Source organism: Euphorbia lathyris, chromosome 6, assembly GCF_963576675.1.
Source record: "Euphorbia lathyris chromosome 6, ddEupLath1.1, whole genome shotgun sequence".
In the NCBI taxonomy this organism is placed as follows: domain Eukaryota; kingdom Viridiplantae; phylum Streptophyta; class Magnoliopsida; order Malpighiales; family Euphorbiaceae; genus Euphorbia; species Euphorbia lathyris.
In genome coordinates, this window is record NC_088915.1 from 50,553,930 (window position 1) to 50,568,598 (window position 14,669).

At 33.2% G+C, this 14,669-nt stretch overlaps 1 non-coding gene across 1 annotated transcript; it reads left to right on the forward strand.

The window, feature by feature from the left end:
* Positions 1–235: 235 nt before the first annotated feature.
* On the forward strand, positions 236–317 carry TRNAS-UGA (transfer RNA serine (anticodon UGA)). Its single transcript has one exon. It is a non-coding gene; the product is annotated as a tRNA-Ser (tRNA).
* The last annotated feature ends 14,352 nt before the right edge of the window (positions 318–14,669 follow it).

The window sequence follows — 14,669 nt, forward strand, 5'->3', positions numbered from 1 at the left end:
TATGGTTGTTATTAAAACTAAGATATATTTGATTAAAAATATAAAAACAATAGATAAAATGATAAAAGATAATAACTTTTTTTAAAAGAAAAAAATAATAACCTTATAATGTAATTTTCATAAGAAAACTAAATATTATGTAAAAAGAACTAATAAATTATTTTCCCTTATTTGTGATTGGCTTTTTAAATATTATTTAGACATTAAGACTTACCGAGGAGAACGTGCACCATATGTCGATATGTCCGAGTGGTTAAGGAGACAGACTTGAAATCTGTTGGGCTACGCCCGCGCAGGTTCGAACCCTGCTGTCGACGTTTTATTGAAAATATTTTTTAGATAAAGGAAAGACGCAATACTAGTAAAGTCACAAGTTCATGGGCTTAGTTTGCACATTGTTATTGCTTTCGTTCATTTCTATTTTTTTTGATAGGAAAATTATACAGAAATTCATATTTTAAAAACTATTTACAATTATGAAAATCGCTTTTATGTACTTTATCATTATATAATTTTAAATTTTAAAATATCAGAATATCATAACTGTATTTCTATTTTTGTCAAATTTTCAGTTATTCAGTTGCAGGAAATAAAAACAGTTTTAAAAAAACCACCAAATATGACATTTAAATAAATTTGTTTATTCATATTTTAAAAACTATTTACAATTATGAAAATCGCTTTTATGTATTTTATCATTATATAATTTTAAATTTTAAAATATCATAATTGTATTTCTATTTTTGTCAAATTTTCAGTTATTCAGTTGCAGGAAATAAAAACAGTTTTAAAAAAACCACCAAATATGACATTTAAATAAATTTGTTTAAGAGTCTGACACAGTTATAAATAATTTGTTAATTATGATCATTGTGTAATTTACCCTTTTTTGATTGGGTTGACCGCCCATGCATGTTTCTTCAGGTGATATTTGATTGGGTCATTTACATAAAAAAATCATAAATAATAATATCTATATATTATATAATATAAAACTCTAACTATAGAGCGGATGTGTCACTTTCTCATTTTTTACTGATAAAAAATATAATATGTAATATATTAATTTTAATTATATTATTATATTTATCTATAAAAAAATTATTTTATCCGTACTATATCTAAGAGTTCTACAGAACTTAAATTAATCCCTAAAATCTCTCTAATTCTCTGCATATCTATATCTAAAAGTTCTACAAAATTTAAATTAATCCTTAAAATCTCTCTAATTCTCTGCATATCTATATATATAATATAAAACAGTAACGATGGAGCTGAGGTGTTACTTCCTCCTTTTTTACTGATAAAAAAATATAATATAAAATATAATATATTAATTTTAATTATATTATTATATTTATCTATAAAAAGATTATTTTATCCGTACTATATCTAAAAGTTCTACAGAACTTAAATTAATCCCTAAAATCTCTCTAATTCTCTGCATATCTATATCTAAAAGTTCTACAAAATTTAAATTAATCCCTAAAATCTCTCTAATTCCCTGCATATCTATATATAATATAAAACAGTAACGATGGAGCTGATGTGTCACTTCATCCTTTTTTACTGATAAAATATATAATATAATATATTAATTTTAATTATATTATTATATTTATATATAAAAAGATTATTTTATCCGTATTATATCTAAGAGTTCTACAGAATTTAAATTAATCCATAAAATCTCTCTAATTCTTTGCATATCTATATATATAATATAAAACAGTAACGATGGAGCTGATGTGTCACTTCCTCATTTTTTACTGATAAAAAATATATAATATAATATATAATATATTAAGTTTAATTATATTATTATATTTATCTATAAAAATATTATTTAAAGTAAATGTGAAAATAAAATAATAATATTTAATTTATATAGCACCTTTATATAATTAATTGTAATTATTAGATTATATTTTTATTAATATTTATATGTTAAGATGAATCCGTGCATCGCACGGGTTAAAAACTAATTATTATTATTGTTTCATCAATTTTGATAGCTTAATTGTTAATATATCAAAAGTATTAATTTTTATTTTATAAATATCAGATTAATTTTTTAAAAAGATTAACTGCTAAAATAGACAGCTGAATCTTTAACTGTCAATATCTTTTAGCATGATATAATTAAAATTAGTATTTGATAAAACTGTATTTAAATTTTAAAATTTGAATTTCCTTGTAAATCTCTCTATTTGATTAGGAGTGGGTATGGTTCAGTTAACCGGTCCATTAACTGAATCTATTGCTTTTAAGGTATTGGAACCGAAACCGCTCTATATGTAATTTTCGATTAAGTTTTTTTTTTTTTTTTGAAACTTTCGATTAAGTTTTTCGGTTAGTGGTTTTTAATCATTATCTCAATGAGTAAATAAAAACACTGATTAACCATAATTTTATCCATTGCATTCAACAAACACACGAAAAAAAAATTTGAGTCGGTCATTTTTCAAAATCATTTTTAGAATTTGCAGGAAACCAACAAAAAAATGTCATCCCTCTTCTTTTTCCTTTCTCTTCCCATTTTTTGGCCAAAGATTTCTATTTTGTTGATATATTTTGAGAAGGACGAAGAAAGTTTGTCTTCCTTCTTTCTCTTCCCATCAGGTTAGGTTTCTGTATTTTTTTATCATTGTTTTTTCTTTTTAGTCTGTGTTTATATATTTTATTGGATCTCTTTATCCGTCTGAATTGTATCTGCTTTCTACTATTTTTTCGTTTATATTTTTTCCGATTTAGCAAGAGCGGAAACAGTTTATCTTATCTGTGAATCAATAAATCTACGATGTTGCAACAAAAGAAATGACTCAGATCTAAATGTTTGAAATGACCTAAATGGTAAAATTTAGATTGCATCTACTTTTCTGCAGATTTCAATTTATGAGAAATATATGTTTCATTGTTGTTTTGTTTTTTTTTTTATATCTTTATGACATTTTTTGCTCTATGTAGTCATTTTAGACTTTTTATATATCTTGTAAGGTTTTATTCATTACCATTGTTTTCTTGTTATACTTATTGTATTTTAATCTAATTTCATTATAAGCATTTCATAAAAAAATATTTTTTTTTATATAAACCTAAATATAGTTAATAAAAAAAACAGTTTTTTTTTTGAAAGAATGCAGAACCTTTATTAAAGAATAGGAGAAGCGTCTAGAATCAGACAGCTTCTTACGAATACAGGACATGATAAATGTATAAAAGAATTAGCATAGGAACGTGCATTCCGTGCCATTAGGTGGGCTGCAACGTTCGCTAACAAACAACAACAACAACAACAACAACAACAACAAAGCCTTAGTCCCGAAATCATTCGGGGTCGGCTAACATGAACCATCATATAAAACCGTGAAATCAAGTCGTGTCAGATAAGATGAACCATCATATAAAACCCCGAAATCATTCGGGGTCGGCTCCCATTCAACACAAATTCTCTCCCTCCACTCCGTTCTATCTACTACCATATTTTCCTCAATTCCCAGTAAACTCATATCACTCTCGATCACCCTCCTCCAAGTTTGCTTAGGTCTTCCCCTACCCCTCACCACTACATCCCTTTGCCACTCTTCGGTTCTCCTAACCGGCGCATCAAGCGCTCTACGTCTCACATGGCCAAACCACCTTAGTCGGTTTTCTCTCATTTTATTCTCAATAGATGTGACCCCTACTTTTATCCTAATTATTTCGTTACTCACCCGATCCTTCTCATATGACCACACATCAATCTCAACATACGCATCTCCGCCACCGACATCTTATGGATGTGGCAGTGTTTCACTGCCCAACAATCCGTACCATATAACAATGCTGGTCTAATTGCCATCCGGTAGAATTTCCCCTTCAATCTATTATGCATGCCGGGGTCACAAAGGAAACCCGTAGCACTCTTCCACTTCGACCAACCAGCTTTAATACTATGAGCAACATCTCCATCTACTTCTCCATCCGTTTGGATAATAGATCCTAAATACCGGAAGCAATCCGAGGCCTGAACTACTCTCCCATCTAGGGTGATTGTCCCTGCCTCCCTACTCCTATGGCCGCTAAACTTACACTCCAAATATTTCGTCTTACTTCGGCTCAACTTAAAGCCTCTAGATTCTAGAGTTTGTCTCCATAGTTCCAACTTCCTCTCCACTCCTTCTTTCGTCTCATCAACCAACACAATATCATCTGCAAACAGAATGCACCATGGTATACCATCTTAAAGTGAACTTGTTAGTTCATCAATAACGATGGCAAAAAGAAATGGGCTTAGTGTGGAACCTTGATGCACTCCAATCGTAATAGGAAACTCTTCAGTCTTCCCAACACTAGTACGTAGACTCGTGCATGCTCCCTCATACATGTCCTTTATGATGTCAATATATTTCCGCGAAATGCCTTTCCTTATCAAAGCCCACCAAAGCACTTCCCTTGGTACCTTATCATATGCTTTCTCCAAGTCAATGAAAACCATATGCAAGTCTTTCTTCTTATTTCGATAGTGCTCCATTAATTGTCTCATTAGATGGATGGCTTCTATAGTTGATCTTCTCGGCATAAAGCCAAACTGGTTTTCCGAGATCTTCACCGTCCTCCTTAGCCTTTGTTCGATCACTCGCTCCCAAAGTTTCATAGTGTGACTCATTAATTTGATTCCCCGATAGTTGGCACAATCTTGGACATCGCCTTTGTTCTTATACAGAGGGATCAAGATACTTTTCCTCCATTCTGATGGCATCTTATTGTTTCTCCAAATTTTGTTGAAGAACGTCGTCAACCATTTGATTCCTCTTTCTCCCAAACATCTCCAAATCTCAATAGGGATGCCATCAGGTCCTACTGCTTTCTTCAACTTCATCTTACTTAATGCCCTTTTGACTTCACCTTTTTGAATTCTCCGTAGGTATTCATGATTTATCATATCGTGATGAATACTTATATCTCCCACATCTTGTCTGCGATCTCCATTAAATAAGTCATCAAAATAGGACCTCCATCGTTCCTTGATATCGTTATCTCCAACTAGGACTTATTGGTCCACATCCTTCACACATTTAACTTTTTCGAGATCTCGCGTCTTCCTATCTCTCATCCGAGCAATTCTATATATGTCTCTTTCCCCTTCTTTCGTATCCAATCTGGTATACAGATCCCGATTCACCTTTGCTCTAGCATCTCGTATGACCTTCTTTACTTCCTTTTTAGCCTCTTTGTATTTTTTATAGTTCTCGTCACTCCTACATTTCCCCAATATTTTATAGGATTCTCGCTTACTCTTTACTGCTTGTCGTACTTCTTCTGTCCACCAAGATGTGTCCTTACCCGGTGGCATGCTACCTTTAGATTCCCCTAGAACTTCCTTCGCTACTTCCCTTATACTATGCTCCATCTTAGTCCATATTGAATCTATATCTAAATCCATATTACAAGTCCAAACATCTTTTTTGGTCATCTCATCCACAAATTTTTGTTGATTCTCTCCTTGCAATTTCCACCACTTAATCTTAGTCTCTACTTGTGGTGTTTGTTTTCTTATACATTTCCTACTTCGAAAATCAAGCACCACTACTCTATGTTGGGTTGTCGTACTCTCACCAGGGATCACCTTACAATCAATATAACTCTTTCTCCAAGCACTCCTTACTAAGAAGAAGTCAATTTGGCTCGCATTACTGCCACTCCGATAAGTCACTAAGTGAGATGTTCTCTTCATAAACCATGTGTTCATGATACTCAAGTCATAGGCTGATGCGAATTCCAAAATATCATTTCCTGCTTCATTCTTATCTCCAAAACCATATCCTCCATGAACACTCTCAAACCCATCTCGCCTAGAACCCACTGTTGGTCCCTTGTAAGGTTGCAAATATAGTTCCAAGGGGGGGGTTAGGAACTATTTTACCTTTTTAAAATAATTTGGGCAGATTTCTTTTCTTTAAGAAAAGTTTATAAAACAGCAGCACTTAACACTCAGCAAGACACTGGCTTAGTCAACTAGTGACTAGGACAGCTTCGTTGCTTAGGTCAGGAAATAGCACTTAGAGTCTATTCCTGAACCTGCTCGTTTGTAGCGCACAACTCAGCTTGACCTCTTTTACTTGGTCAGTTTTAGTTTGTTTTAAGCAAGCAATATAAATAAGGAGTTAAGGTTTAAGAAAACTTCACTCAGCAGATTTATCCAGGTTCGGCTTCTTCTAAGCCTACGTCCTGTCCCCGGAACACTTCCGAGATTTCAAATCCTCTACTGAGCTCTTTAAAGGTAGAGCCTCAAACCTTTTACAATATCAACAATTGAGTATGACAAGAGTACCTTCCTCTATACTTCTACTCAATCCTAATCTCTCCGCTGAGTACTTAAAACCGAGTACTCAGCCTCTCCTTTCTACTTCTAGAAATGATAAAGATTTTTGTCCTAAACAACAATTGCTAGAACACCTTAGATGATTGAAAAACAACCACTCTAGACTTTTACACAGATATGAAAATGTAGTGTAAGAATTTTGCTTTGCTTCTTGCTTGCAGAACTTGTAGAGATTTGGACAGCGTAATGGCTTGATCAAGTTCTGCCCATTGTGAAGCTTGTGATGGCACTATTTATAGAGACGTCTGGTCATTCGGTCATTTCGAATTTCGAAATAACCGTTGGAGGGAAACTGCTATATGTCGTTGTCATCCTGACTTGCACAGAGCTCTCGGCCAATCATAATCGTGTATCTTCTGTCCTCGGTCAGCACAGCAGATGGTCTCTCCTTTTATGGTAAAGTCAACTGGACAGCATACTGTGTCGTCTGAACTTTGCCAAAAGAGGAAACACTTTGTCTGGAAGTTTTCCTTTGCCAGCTGCTGTCTTGTACGCTTTGTCGAGACTACTCAGCAGCTTCATCTTGAAGTTGTTCCCGAAGGTCTTCTAGATCCTTCCGATTGCTGAGTTGCGTTTTGAACAAAAACGGCAGCGTCTTGACATACGCGGGCCGAGTGTACTGAGTTGTTTGACTTGGGCCTTGGCTTCCGTATTGGGCTTGGGCCTTCCAATCTTATGACTTATAACATTTATACTCAACATTGAACAAACACATTAGTAGAATAAATCAACGCATTTAAACTTAGTGTGTTTAGAATATGTATTCTAATTTATACTTAAACAATTTTGTCAAATCAAAATTATGTGGAAAGGTGTTTCAACACCCACGTGTCCATTGAGATCACCCCCCAATACCATTTTTTCATCCCTAGGAACCTGTTGCACCACTTTCTCTAAGTCCTCCCAAAAAGCTTGTCTTATAGAGACATCTAATCCTATTTGTGGCGCATATGCACTAATGACATTCACAACCTCATCCCCTATCACTAGCTTGACACTCATAATTCTATCGCTCTTCGTAGACACCGCTACTACATCATCAGTATACTCCCTATCAATAAGAATACCTACTCCCTTTCTACCCTTATCCTTTCATGAGTACCAAAGCTTATAACCCCAAGGAGCTATCTCTCTAGCCTTGGCTCCAACCCACTTGGTTTCTTGTAGGCACATTATATTTCTTCTCCTCCTCTTCATAACATCTACAATTTCAGCTAATCTTCCTGTCAAAGAACCTATGTTCCATGTCCCAAAGTGTAACCTACTACCCTTACCCCTACCCCTACCCCTACCCCTACCCCTACCATTACCGTGGACTAGCTTATTTACCCGCAACCCTTGCATATTTGACACCACCCCCGGGTCCTGGGGTGGCGCGCCGCTTCGGGGCGACGACCTAACAACCCTTGCACATTTATCACTACACCCGGGTCTAGGAAGTGCAGCGCGTCGCTGAGTGGGGAATGCCCTAACGGTATTTATAGTATGGTTCATGTCATAAGATGTGGCTAAGTTTTACGCTGGCCGCCACAAACCTACCGCAACCCTCCTCCTTTGTCCGAGCTTGGGACCGGCTGTAAAGGCCACCAAGTGACCCTCACAGGCGGAGTTCTACAATGTTCGCTAACCTTGAAACAAAATTAACCGAAAAACTCGGGTGAGACCTAATCAGAAACTTCACATTATTATTAACCTGACCAAACTCTGTTAGATTTTTCCGTTGAGAGGAGATAGAATCCACTACGATCTTAGCATCGGATTCGAAAATAACAGATCTGAAATCAAGAGAGCTGGCCCATTCAATGCTTGCCTTTAATGCGATAGCTTCTGCTACTTTGACAGGTACAATTCCTTGAAAAATCATGCTAAGTCCCTGAATAAAATCACCATTTTATCTCTTAGGATTGCACCAATACTGAAGGCGTCATCTTCAAAGAACATATCGGCATCGACGTTGCACTTGATGTATCCATCAGGCGGTTTGAACCAATGAACGACGGGGAATTGATCTCTGTCCCCTCGCACTGATCCATACGCTGTAATGTGGGGCTGGGCGGTGACATTTTCTCTCCATTGGAAGGCATGCGGCTGATCTGGTAATGTATCAGATCGATTCTCGGCTGTAGGGAAACATAAACCAGCAGCAGTAGGAAGTCGACCTGCAGATGAATTGAAGGCCATATCAGCAACACTTAGCGGTATGGGTGCGCTGCCGTTGCCAATGTTCTAGTGTGGGGCGGGCGAGTTGCTCGGAACCTTCGGATAGGTCCAACGTTGCGGAACGGCGGGACTTGGGTGAGCCGCTGCGGTGCCTTGGCTGTGCGACAGCAAGTTCAGCCCCTGCACAATTCTGCTGCTTACATCAGTACCTCCAAGATGAGCAAACATATCAATAAAAACAGCTCCTCCCCCCTCTTCTCTAACTGCACCCTCCCTCCCTCTTGAACCACCACTCCCATTCATACACTGCCTAGTGAGCGACTCGCTCTCACTACTGTTAGGAACTACAACTAGAGGTGTCAAAATGGCTAAAAAGATTGACCCAACCTATTTAATAAATGGGTTGACCCAATCCAACCCATTTAATAAATGGGTTGTAATAACCTATTTGTATAGAGGTCAAAATGACCCAACCCATTTATTAAATGGGTTATATGGGTTGACCCATTTAACCCATTTAACTAAATCTAATAAAAAATTAAACAAAAAAAAAACGTAGAAACATAAAAACATGAAAATGTAAAAATTACACGGATCGACTCATTTAACCCAATTAACTAAAATATAATATAATATCTGGTTATTCATCCTGTTATATGATATAGTCTCTTAGTGTAATTAAAATTCAATTTAAATTCAACTAAGTACAAAAAGAACTAGCGTAAAAAACCTAGAAATTTGTTCATTTGAATTTCAATTAACATACACGTAAAAAACTATTAGTCCAAATAATGTAATGTTCTATAAAATCAAACAACGTAGTAATCATCCAAATCATCAAGAATTTTTGAAATTCCAGAATTTTTGAATTTTTGGAATTTTTAAAATTTCAGAATTTCCGAAATTTCAGAATATCTAGAATTTCTGAAATTTTTGAAATTTCAGAATTTTTGATATTCCAGATTCTGAAATTTCAGATTTTGGAATTTCAGAATTTTCTAAATTCTAGAATTTTAAATTTTAGAATTTTTGAAATTCCAGAATTTTCATATTCTGGAATTTCAGAATTTTTGAAATTCTAGAATTTCAATTCTTTAGATTCTGAAATTCTAGAATTCTAGAATTTTTCAAAATTCCAAAATTTCTGAAATTTCAGAATTTTTGATATTCCAGATTCTGCAATTTCAGATTTTGGAATTTCAGAATTTTCGAAATTCTAGAATTTTTAAAATTTTAGAATTTTTGAAATTCCAGAATTTTCATATTCTGGAATTTCAGAATTTTTGAAATTCTAGAATTTCAATTCTTCAGATTCTGAAATTCTAGAATTTTTCAAAATTCCAAAATTTCTGGAATTTCAGAATATCTGGAATTTCAGAATTTCAGAATTTCAAAAATTCAGAAATTCCAGATATTCAGAAATTCCAGAATGTTTGAAATTCTAGAATTTCAGAATTTTCATATTCTAGAATTTCAGAAATTTTGAAATTCTAGAATTTCCAGATTTTGGAATTCTTCAGATTCTAGAATTGCAGAATTCTTCAGATTCTGGAATTCTAGAATTCTTTAGATTATGGAATTCCAGAATTCTTCAGATTCTGGAATTCCAGAATTTTTGAAATTCTATAATTTTTGAAATTCCAGAATTTTTGAAATTTTTGAAATATGAAATTTCAAAAATTCCAGAGCTATGAAATTCTAAAAAATTCTAGAATTTCGGAATTTTAAATTCTAGAAACTTATTGAATTTTAGAATTTTTGATCTATGAAACCATGTGTTTTTTTAAATTAACCCTTAATTTTATAAGTTTTCTTTTGAGAATATATATAATTTAATATTTCGTGGAATTAGAGAATATTATTTTTTGTTTTAGACGTTTTGTATGAGAAATAAAAAAAATATATTTATTAATTATTAAATAAATAAATGTTTTGATGAAATTATTTATTTGGTTGTCGTCACAGCCTCACATCCTCACATTTTATAAATAAATAAATATATTATTTCAAAGGAAACTGTATATAATCAATTGAAAAATCTACTAATATTAAAGAATAAGTATGAAAAGAATAATATGAAGAGAATAATTCTAATTTAGTGGAGGAATAATTCAAATTTCATTCAATAATTCAAATCTACTAATATTAAAGAATAGTATTTGTGGTTGTTTTAAGATGAATAAGAAAGTAATGGGTGATTCAAAAAAAAAAAAAAAACTAATGGGTTATTGGGTTGACCCTGCCAAAAACCTATTCAACCCTTTTATTATATGGGTTAAATGGCTCAACCTCTTTATGACCCAGTCCATAAAAGGGTCAACCCTAACCTATTTAAATGATGGGTTAAATGGGTTAATAAATGGGTTATGACTCATTTTGACAGCTCTAACTACAACGTTCCTCCGGGAGCATCTCAGAGTCTCTCTCTGTACTGAATCCTCATTCTGCCCAGACGCAAACCTTCCCTCCATTTTTCTACTTTGCTGAGTACGTCTCCACTCCTCAACCAAGAGAAGAGTTGACTGTATGGCGTCTTTGGTACTACTGGTTTGCTGCTTCCACAGGAGATTGTTCCTTGCTTGCCAAATAGTCCATAGGACTGCTACACACTTCCTAAAATCATCAGGTTGTAGGAATACGGATGGCACCTGTTCTCAGGTTGTAATTTTGCAAAAAGTTGCTGGCAGGAAGTGAATATTAGGCCCCCAGGAGAAGAATGGGAGCAGATAGAGGATTGGGCTTTAAAAAAAACAGTTAATCACAATTTTTTTAATGCAAACCTAAATATTCAAACAAAAGTAATTCATAAAACCTAATTAAAGTTCACATTCAAACATAATTTAATTAAATAAATACCTTTCTTAAGAAAATATCTAAACCACAATTCTACGACAATCCGTACATCTTCATAATCCAATACAAGACAAAATCTAATTATGTTAATTATAATGAAGTATAATTATTTAGCAACTCATTTCAATTTCTTATTTATTTTTTTAATAAATATATTAAATAAAGGATGTTGTTATAACTTAGCCAAGAATTCTCACATTTAGTCTAGAGAAATGACGAAACTGCCCTTTTTTATTTTGGGGAACCGAAATTCTTTTTTTTCCCCTACGGAACGCGGGCATGTGAACATCCTGCCTCACCACGTGGTGAGGCGTGTTACTTATATGCCTCACCACATGGTGATGCATATTAGTCATACGCCTTACCACGTGGTGAGGCATATTAGCCTCCACCACAGGTGGAGCGTGATGTTCATACGCCCCACTGTGGTGGAGGCATATTTTTCTTTTTTTTTTTGTCACAAGGGAATTGAAAAACACAACACAACAGAAAAAGGCTACATCAGGTAGCGATTAAATGGGGGAGGCTGGCTCCCATAGCGTCATCTTGCAGCAGCTTCGCCAGCTCGGGGGGAGCACGGTGGAGAGTGGTGCAACCAATAGGAGCCTCAAAAGCCTTCGACGCAAGAAAGTCGGCACATCTATTTTTCTCCCTGTAGATACGGTTAATTGAAATGTGATCAAACTTTGTCATGAGAATTTGTATAGTCCGAATCAGGGAGCGAGAAGGATGGTGTAATGGGCACAGACTTTTGAGGAAGTTCACCACTTCGGCACAATCAGACTCGACTTCCACATTCCTCGCCCCTAGATCAGCAGCTATGCGAAGCCCTGAGATTAAGCCCCATAACTCCGCTTCGAAGGAGCTTCCCTTCCCAATATTATGCAGAAACCCGCCTATCCATTGGCCATTGAGGTCTCTGATAATACCCTTAGATGCAATCAAATTAGAATGTTCTCGGTGAGAACCATCAGTGTTAAGATTCCAGACATTCTTAGGAGGCTTGACCCAACTGAGCCACTTTTCTTCTCGATGCATAGCAATATGATTAGGCGAGAGATTAGCCCAGCAACGTTTGTTTTCACCCACTCGTCGTCTGATAAAATCGCCTTTGTTGTAAGGGATCACAAAATCAGGTTGGAAGAGAGACTTGTTACGCCATTCCCATAGAATAGAGGTCGTAATAACAAACCAATCCCGCCAATTATCCAAGCCAAAGGAATCGTCAGGTTTAGAGAGCATCTGCTCAAACCAATTCTCCTCCGACGGTGCAAAAAACTCCGACCAGCACCTGACTGGGATCACCTCCTTCCAAGCGTCTTTGCTGTCTTGGCAGTCTCTAAGGGTGGAGGCATATTATTCATATGACCCAACAACGAAAAATTGATTTTTTTAAAATCATTCGATTTTACTATAAACAATCATAAATAAAACATATTTTCGAACGAAATTACATATCACTAGTCTTTTCCCATGTTTTTTCTTTACCAAATTAGTCCGGATTAGATTTTAGAGAGTTTTAGATTTTTGAAAGGATTTGAGAGGATTAGTGAATTTGTTGAAAGGTCAATTTCGTCTCTTTACTCTAAATTCATGTTCAAGTCTATCTATTTCCCACGTTAATTTACTTATTGGATTATACTTTTTTACTTAAAATTAATAGGCCCAACCCAAGCAAACCCAATCCAATAAGACTTTGATAATAGGAGAGAAAGGTGCATGTTTAATCTCTAGGGCCAAATACATGAATATCATAATTAAATACAAAATTACAACTAAATCATATCACTAAATTTAATTCTTAATATGTCATTATTTTCTATATATTATGATTTTATACTATAGTTTAAAATTCTAGACTCCAATTCATAAATTATAAATCCTAAAAAATATATTCTAGACTTCTAATTTATAAATTCCAGTCCTTAAAATATATTAAAAGTACTGATTTTACTAGTTTAACATAATCTAAAATTATAACTTGGTATAATTGTAACCAGTTGTTAAAAGATGAATTTCTGTGTAATTTTCCCTAATCTATAATTGCACACCTAATTTAAACTGTCATTTAGCACCATGTTGTACATATATTTTTACTTATTCTGAAGTTGTTAATTTTAAACTTCAATCACTTTTATTTGCTGACATGGTAAAACATATTTTTTAATCTTTTTTTAATAATAATGAAAGCAAAATCCACAAATAAAAGTATCAGTAGTCCGAAATTCGTAAATTTAAGTGTGTGATAAATCCAAATTTACAAATTTATCGTTAAAATATAAATAGATGATATTAAATAGAAAAGTTACAAATTTAGATGTGAAATTATATATTGGCCTGCTTTTCTTTTTATAAATAGAGTTTGATTTATTAGCTGGTTACTTTTTTTTTTCTAACCGGTTTAATTAGTTTTTTATGTAAATTTGTTTAGTAAAACTTAATTTATTTTTAATAACTGTTTGTGTAAAAATGACAAATAAAAATATATTACTATCATTATTCTTTTTTAATAATTTATATTTTTTTTGAAACAAATAATTTATATTTTTAATCACATTCTAAACAAATGTCATATACACATATTATAACTTACGTCTTTATAATACATAAAAATATATTTCATCAATAAATTTATTCTTAGTGTTTTAATAATAGAAGTGAGATCTTCATTTATTTATGATCTTAAAAGCTGGATCAAGAACTTTAAACTTGGATTGGTAATAGTATCTTGGATATTATATAATACATCTTCTAATATATACTAGTTAATTTATAATTTAACATTTTACTAAACAAAAATATAATATTTTTATGTTCTTCCCAAAGTTTTCAAGAATATTTATTAGTTTAATTGCTAATTTAAGTCTATATAATTTTGAATAGAAATATAATTTTTAAGTAAATTTAGATTGATTAATTGACTTTTATCACTAAAATGTAGCTAGATGAATATATTTATCATGTTATTAGTTCATTTTTTTTTTGTGAGGGAACAAAACAACATTTATTTAAATTATAGTAATCACGGATAAAAATGTCTTTTAAAATAGATGTAGCAATAAGCTACTTGAAAAAACTCTTAAAACTTTTTGTTTTTTAAATTAGAGGTTTGAATCAAAAAAAATTATTTGAAACATCTTTTCATAAACCACCGTTATTGGAGATCTGACTAGTCAAAACTTTTAAAAATGGTTCAAATCTCTAATTTTACCTCAAAACTCTCTTTTACTAAACAGAATCATCAAAGTAAAAATACACAAGCTTCAAGTTATTTGCTAATTAAATACTAGCA